Here is a 7500-nt window from a genome sequence, read left to right on the forward strand (position 1 = left end):
AACCTAACCTATGTCGTACCGTAACCTAACCTATGTCGTACCGTAACCTAACCTATGTCGTACCGTAACCTAACCTATGTCGTACCGTAACCTAACCTATGTCGTACCGTAACCTAACCTATGTCGTACCGTAACCTAACCTATGTCGTACCGTAACCTAACCTATGTCGTACCGTAACCTAACCTATGTCGTACCTTAACCTAACCTATGTCGTACCTTAACCTAACCTATGTCGTACCTTAACCTAACCTATGTCGTACCTTAACCTAACCTATGTCGTACCTTAACCTAACCTGTATTGCGCCTTAACCTAACCTGTATTGCGCCTTAACCTAACCTGTATTGCGCCTTAACCTAACCTGTATTGCGCCTTAACCTAACCTGTATTGCGCCTTAACCTAACCTGTATTGCGCCTTAACCTAACCTGTATTGCGCCTTAACCTAACCTGTATTGCGCCTTAACCTAACCTGTATTGCGCCTTAACCTAACCTGTATTGCGCCTTAACCTAACCTGTATTGCGCCTTAACCTAACCTGTATTGCGCCTTAACCTAACCTGTATTGCGCCTTAACCTAACCTGTATTGCGCCTTAACCTAACCTGTATTGCGCCTTAACCTAACCTGTATTGCGCCTTAACCTAACCTGTATTGCGCCTTAACCTAACCTGTATTGCGCCTTAACCTAACCTGTATTGCGCCTTAACCTAACCTGTATTGCGCCTTAACCTAACCTGTATTGCGCCTTAACCTAACCTGTATTGCGCCTTAACCTAACCTGTATTGCGCCTTAACCTAACCTGTATTGCGCCTTAACCTAACCTGTATGGCGCCTTAACCTAACCTGTATGGCGCCTTAACGTAACCTGTATTGCGCCTTAACGTAACCTATATTGCGCCTTAACGTAACCTATATTGCGCCTTAACCTAACCTATATTGCGCCTTAACGTAACCTATATTGCGCCTTAACGTAACCTATATTGCGCCTTAACCTAACCTATATTGCGCCTTAACCTAACCTATATTGCGCCTTAACCTAACCTATATTGCGCCTTAACCTAACCTATATTGCGCCTTAACCTAACCTATATTGCGCCTTAACCTAACCTATATTGCGCCTTAACGTAACCTATATTGCGCCTTAACCTAACCTATATTGCGCCTTAACCTAACCTATATTGCGCCTTAACCTAACCTATATTGCGCCTTAACGTAACCTATATTGCGCCTTAACGTAACCTATATTGCGCCTTAACGTAACCTATATTGCGCCTTAACCTAACCTATATTGCGCCTTAACCTAACCTATATTGCGCCTTAACCTAACCTATATTGCGCCTTAACCTAACCTATATTGCGCCTTAACGTAACCTATATTGCGCCTTAACGTAACCTATATTGTGCCTTAACGTAACCTATATTGCGCCTTAACGTAACCTATATTGCGCCTTAACGTAACCTATATTGCGCCTTAACGTAACCTATATTGCGCCTTAACCTAACCTATATTGCGCCTTAACGTAACCTATATTGCGCCTTAATGTAACCTATATTGCGCCTTAATGTAACCTATATTGCGCCTTAATGTAACCTATATTGCGCCTTAATGTAACCTACGTTGCGCCTTAACGTAACCTACGTTGCGCCTTAACGTAACCTACGTTGCGCCTTAACGTAACCTACGTTGCGCCTTAACGTAACCTACGTTGCGCCGTAACGTAACCTACGTTGCGCCGTAACGCAACCCACGTTGCGCCGTAACGTAACCCACGTTGCGCCGTAACGTAACACACGTTGGGCCTTAACCCAACACACGTTGGGAATTTAACCCAACACACGTTGGGCCTTAACCCAACACACGTTGGGCCTTAACCCAACACACGTTGGGCCTTAACCCAACACACGTTGGGCCTTAACCCAACACACGTTGGGCCTTAACCCAACACACGTTGGGCCTTAACCCAACACACGTTGGGCCTTAACCCAACACACGTTGGGCCTTAACCCAACACACGTTGGGCCTTAACCCAACACACGTTGGGCCTTAACCCAACACACGTTGGGCCTTAACCCAACACACGTTGGGCCTTAACCTGCTCTGTAATTGTCATACGACGCGTTAAATTAGTGTAGTGTTGCCTAACTGCAACCCCCGCAATATAGTTTGCTACTCGCACTGCCCGGTCCCCAGTGTATCGCTTCATGTTAAACACCTTGCAGCTATACACTGTAATGTGGATGGCAGCAGGACGTACATGCTCAATGCCCTTTGCAGTTGTTCATTGGCATTTGCAGTTGTTCATTGGCATTTGCATGGCGAAGCACTTAGCCTACGCTGTGGTACGGCCTGTGTCAACTGTCCGCTGATGTTGTACGTCCAAATCACACACTGTACTGCACATTGGTCCTCATGTACTGAATGATACATCGTGGTACATGTGACCGTACAACGACTGCGCCAACAACGGCGAACCATGCGGTCCAAATGTTGTGCACTCAGCTACGTGTCGTCTCCCTATAAGAGCTGGATTGCAGTGTGGTATGCCCTGGATGGCGATCAGCATGAGCCGTCTGTTGATGTAGTGGCGCGTGTTGTCAGACGTAGTCGTCTCTTCTCACACACCGTGATAGCATGGTGCACTGCGTTCCACATCTGCGACATGCGACAGAGGCCGGTTGACAGTCGTTCGCGCAATGGACATCGCATACGTACGGGGGCCACCTTCCACGTGTTCGCGAAGCGTGCACATGTTGTTGCGTGTATGTGGGCAGACATAGTGTGTCGTGACACCTGACACAGGCATGCAACAATCGTTGAATTTGCAAATGGCGATGGACGCCTACGTTTGCTGGTGACGTTACGCAAATGAACAACTGGTAAACCGTTGTGGTGCGGTTGTTCTCGCTAGAGGTGAATCAGTGATGGCGACGATCGGTTGAGCTACCAACCGGTTGTTCCAGCGATACCCACCATGCCCACGAACGTGAATGGCATCTGGGTGTGAAGCGATACGCGGCGGTGGCTGGGTGGGACCGTCCCCGGCCGGTGAGGGGGGGCCTCCCGGCGTGCTGGCCGCGCGGTGCGTGGGCGCACGCGCTACAGCCGGCTGGTGGGGGCGGCCAGTGGCAGGCGCGCCGGCCGACGGAGGCGGCAGGCGGCGCAGCTGCGCGCCGGCGCACCCTGCACGCGGCGCCGTGCGGCCAAAGTAGGTCCTCGCGGGCCCGGTGCGAAGCGCGGTGGACATCTGCAGTGTGCTGGTCCGATTGAGGACTGTGTGCGCTGAGGATGCGCCGCCGCCCGGCGCTCGGCGCCGCGACGCCGTCTGCTGCTCGGTCGCCTCTGCGGTTCTCGCAGGTGGTTTGTATCGCAGCTGTGCGGACGTGTTGGCGCGTGCGCTGTGCTGGGAGAGTTCGCTTCGGCACCCAAGTGGGGCTTTTGTCCTTCTGTGGCGCTGGCGTTGGAGCTGCCGGTCACCGTAGGTGGCGCGTGTTGTCTCCCGCCGGCAATGCCACGACAGCACGCTCCCGGGCCTCTGTCGGCAGCGGCAAGCTCAGTTGGGAGCACGGGTGGTCGCACCTAAAGCGTCTACTCGCCAAACTCCGGGCGATTGCGCCTCTCTCGAACCCGACCAAGTACTTAGGACGGCGCTGCGCGCCGCCGGGACCTGAGAGGGTTTCGAGGTGTATGGTGCAGGGGAGCTCAGCCTCCTCCTGTTTGCAGAATAATTGAGCGGACGCTTGCGTGTTCGCGCGGGCCCCCGGGACACACTCCCGGGCGGCCGGCTGCTCAGCTCTAGTTGACGCAGCTCCCTGGTTGATCCTGCCAGTAGTCATATGCTTGTCTCAAAGATTAAGCCATGCATGTCTCAGTACAAGCCGCATTAAGGTGAAACCGCGAATGGCTCATTAAATCAGTTATGGTTCCTTAGATCGTACCCACGTTACTTGGATAACTGTGGTAATTCTAGAGCTAATACATGCAAACAGAGTCCCGACCAGAGATGGAAGGGACGCTTTTATTAGATCAAAACCAATCGGTCGGCTCGTCCGGTCCGTTTGCCTTGGTGACTCTGAATAACTTTGGGCTGATCGCACGGTCCTCGTACCGGCGACGCATCTTTCAAATGTCTGCCTTATCAACTGTCGATGGTAGGTTCTGCGCCTACCATGGTTGTAACGGGTAACGGGGAATCAGGGTTCGATTCCGGAGAGGGAGCCTGAGAAACGGCTACCACATCCAAGGAAGGCAGCAGGCGCGCAAATTACCCACTCCCGGCACGGGGAGGTAGTGACGAAAAATAACGATACGGGACTCATCCGAGGCCCCGTAATCGGAATGAGTACACTTTAAATCCTTTAACGAGTATCTATTGGAGGGCAAGTCTGGTGCCAGCAGCCGCGGTAATTCCAGCTCCAATAGCGTATATTAAAGTTGTTGCGGTTAAAAAGCTCGTAGTTGGATTTGTGTCCCACGCTGTTGGTTCACCGCCCGTCGGTGTTTAACTGGCATGTATCGTGGGACGTCCTGCCGGTGGGGCGAGCTGAAGGCGTGCGACGCGCCTCGTGCGTGCTCGTGCGTCCCGAGGCGGACCCCGTTGCAATCCTACCAGGGTGCTCTTGAGTGAGTGTCTCGGTGGGCCGGCACGTTTACTTTGAACAAATTAGAGTGCTTAAAGCAGGCAAGCCCGCCTGAATACTGTGTGCATGGAATAATGGAATAGGACCTCGGTTCTATTTTGTTGGTTTTCGGAACCCGAGGTAATGATTAATAGGGACAGGCGGGGGCATTCGTATTGCGACGTTAGAGGTGAAATTCTTGGATCGTCGCAAGACGAACAGAAGCGAAAGCATTTGCCAAGTATGTTTTCATTAATCAAGAACGAAAGTTAGAGGTTCGAAGGCGATCAGATACCGCCCTAGTTCTAACCATAAACGATGCCAGCCAGCGATCCGCCGCAGTTCCTCCGATGACTCGGCGGGCAGCCTCCGGGAAACCAAAGCTTTTGGGTTCCGGGGGAAGTATGGTTGCAAAGCTGAAACTTAAAGGAATTGACGGAAGGGCACCACCAGGAGTGGAGCCTGCGGCTTAATTTGACTCAACACGGGAAACCTCACCAGGCCCGGACACCGGAAGGATTGACAGATTGATAGCTCTTTCTTGATTCGGTGGGTGGTGGTGCATGGCCGTTCTTAGTTGGTGGAGCGATTTGTCTGGTTAATTCCGATAACGAACGAGACTCTAGCCTGCTAACTAGTCGCGTGACATCCTTCGTGCTGTCAGCGATTACTTTTCTTCTTAGAGGGACAGGCGGCTTCTAGCCGCACGAGATTGAGCAATAACAGGTCTGTGATGCCCTTAGATGTTCTGGGCCGCACGCGCGCTACACTGAAGGAATCAGCGTGTCTTCCTAGGCCGAAAGGTCGGGGTAACCCGCTGAACCTCCTTCGTGCTAGGGATTGGGGCTTGCAATTGTTCCCCATGAACGAGGAATTCCCAGTAAGCGCGAGTCATAAGCTCGCGTTGATTACGTCCCTGCCCTTTGTACACACCGCCCGTCGCTACTACCGATTGAATGATTTAGTGAGGTCTTCGGACTGGTACGCGGCATTGACTCTGTCGTTGCCGATGCTACCGGAAAGATGACCAAACTTGATCATTTAGAGGAAGTAAAAGTCGTAACAAGGTTTCCGTAGGTGAACCTGCGGAAGGATCATTACCGACTAGACTGCATGTCTTTCGATGTGCGTGTCGTGTCGCGCAACACGCTACCTGTACGGCTCGCAGTAGCCGTGCGCCGCGTGCGGAACCACGCGTGCTTCTCAAAACTAACGCCAATGTTGTGTGGTACGAGCGCTGAAGCGCTGGAGCGGCTGGCCTGCGGCACCTGGCGCCTGGCGCCGGTTTTGAATGACTTTCGCCCGACTGCCTGTCCGCTCCGGTGTGGAGCCGTACGACGCCCATCGGCCGTGAGGCCGTTGGACACAGAACGCTTGAACAGGGGCCGCCACACGCCTACGTCCCGCCTATGCAACTGTCTTGAAAGAGACAGTGGAAACTAAGAAAAAGATCACCCAGGACGGTGGATCACTCGGCTCGTGGGTCGATGAAGAACGCAGCAAATTGCGCGTCGACATGTGAACTGCAGGACACATGAACATCGACGTTTCGAACGCACATTGCGGTCCATGGATTCCGTTCCCGGGCCACGTCTGGCTGAGGGTCGGCTACGTATACTGAAGCGCGCGGCGTTTGCCCCGCTTCGCAGACCTGGGAGCGTCGCGGCAGCCTGTGGGGCCGGCCGCGCCTCCTTAAACGTGCGATGCGCGCCCGTCGCCTGGCGGTTCGCATACCGGTACTTACTCGGTAGCGTGCACAGCCGGCTGGCGGTGTGGCGTGCGACACCTCGTACAACGACCTCAGAGCAGGCGAGACTACCCGCTGAATTTAAGCATATTACTAAGCGGAGGAAAAGAAACTAACAAGGATTCCCCCAGTAGCGGCGAGCGAACAGGGAAGAGTCCAGCACCGAACCCCGCAGGCTGCCGCCTGTCGTGGCATGTGGTGTTTGGGAGGGTCCACTACCCCGACGCCTCGCGCCGAGCCCAAGTCCAACTTGAATGAGGCCACGGCCCGTAGAGGGTGCCAGGCCCGTAGCGGCCGGTGCGAGCGTCGGCGGGACCTCTCCTTCGAGTCGGGTTGCTTGAGAGTGCAGCTCCAAGTGGGTGGTAAACTCCATCTGAGACTAAATATGACCACGAGACCGATAGCGAACAAGTACCGCGAGGGAAAGTTGAAAAGAACTTTGAAGAGAGAGTTCAAAAGTACGTGAAACCGTTCTGGGGTAAACGTGAGAAGTCCGAAAGGTCGAACGGGTGAGATTCACGCCCATCCGGCCACTGGCCTCCGCCCTCGGCAGATGGGGCCGGCCGCCCGCGCGGAGCAATCCGCGGCGGGGTCGTGTCCGGTTGCCTTTCCACTCGCCGCGGGGTGGGGCCGTTCCGGTGTGCGGTGGGCCGCACTTCTCCCCTAGTAGGACGTCGCGACCCGCTGGGTGCCGGCCTACGGCCCGGGTGCGCAGCCTGTCCTTCCGCGGGCCTCGGTTCGCGTCTGTTGGGCAGAGCCCCGGTGTCCTGGCTGGCTGCCCGGCGGTATATCTGGAGGAGTCGATTCGCCCCTTTGGGCGCTCGGGCTCCCGGCAAGCGCGCGCGGTTCTTCCCGGATGACGGACCTACCTGGCCCGGCCCCGGACCCGCGCCGCTGTTGGCTCGGGATGCTCTCGGGCGGAATAATCGCTCCCGTCAGCGGCGCTTCAGCTTTGGACAATTTCACGACCCGTCTTGAAACACGGACCAAGGAGTCTAACATGTGCGCGAGTCATTGGGCTGTACGAAACCTAAAGGCGTAATGAAAGTGAAGGTCTCGCCTTGCGCGGGCCGAGGGAGGATGGGGCTTCCCCGCCCTTCACGGGGCGGCGGCCTCCGCACTCCCGGGGCGTCTC

General features: G+C 54.6%; 3 non-coding genes across 3 annotated transcripts in view; all 3 read left to right on the plus strand.

Annotated features, from left to right (window-relative positions):
• Positions 1-3808: 3808 nt before the first annotated feature.
• Positions 3809-5718, plus strand: LOC124590600. Its single transcript, XR_006976658.1, has one exon. It is a non-coding gene; the product is annotated as a small subunit ribosomal RNA (ribosomal RNA).
• A 352-nt stretch (positions 5719-6070) lies between these two features.
• Positions 6071-6225, plus strand: LOC124590744. The gene has a single exon (XR_006976759.1). It is a non-coding gene; the product is annotated as a 5.8S ribosomal RNA (ribosomal RNA).
• A 188-nt stretch (positions 6226-6413) lies between these two features.
• Positions 6414-7500, plus strand: part of LOC124590692 — a 4211-nt gene continuing 3124 nt past the window's right edge. The window contains exon 1 of the ribosomal RNA XR_006976741.1: positions 6414-7500. This exon is cut by the window's right edge and continues 3124 nt beyond it. This is a non-coding gene — a ribosomal RNA (large subunit ribosomal RNA).

This window comes from Schistocerca americana, unplaced genomic scaffold (assembly GCF_021461395.2).
Source record: "Schistocerca americana isolate TAMUIC-IGC-003095 unplaced genomic scaffold, iqSchAmer2.1 HiC_scaffold_77, whole genome shotgun sequence".
Taxonomy (NCBI): Eukaryota; Metazoa; Arthropoda; class Insecta; order Orthoptera; family Acrididae; genus Schistocerca; species Schistocerca americana.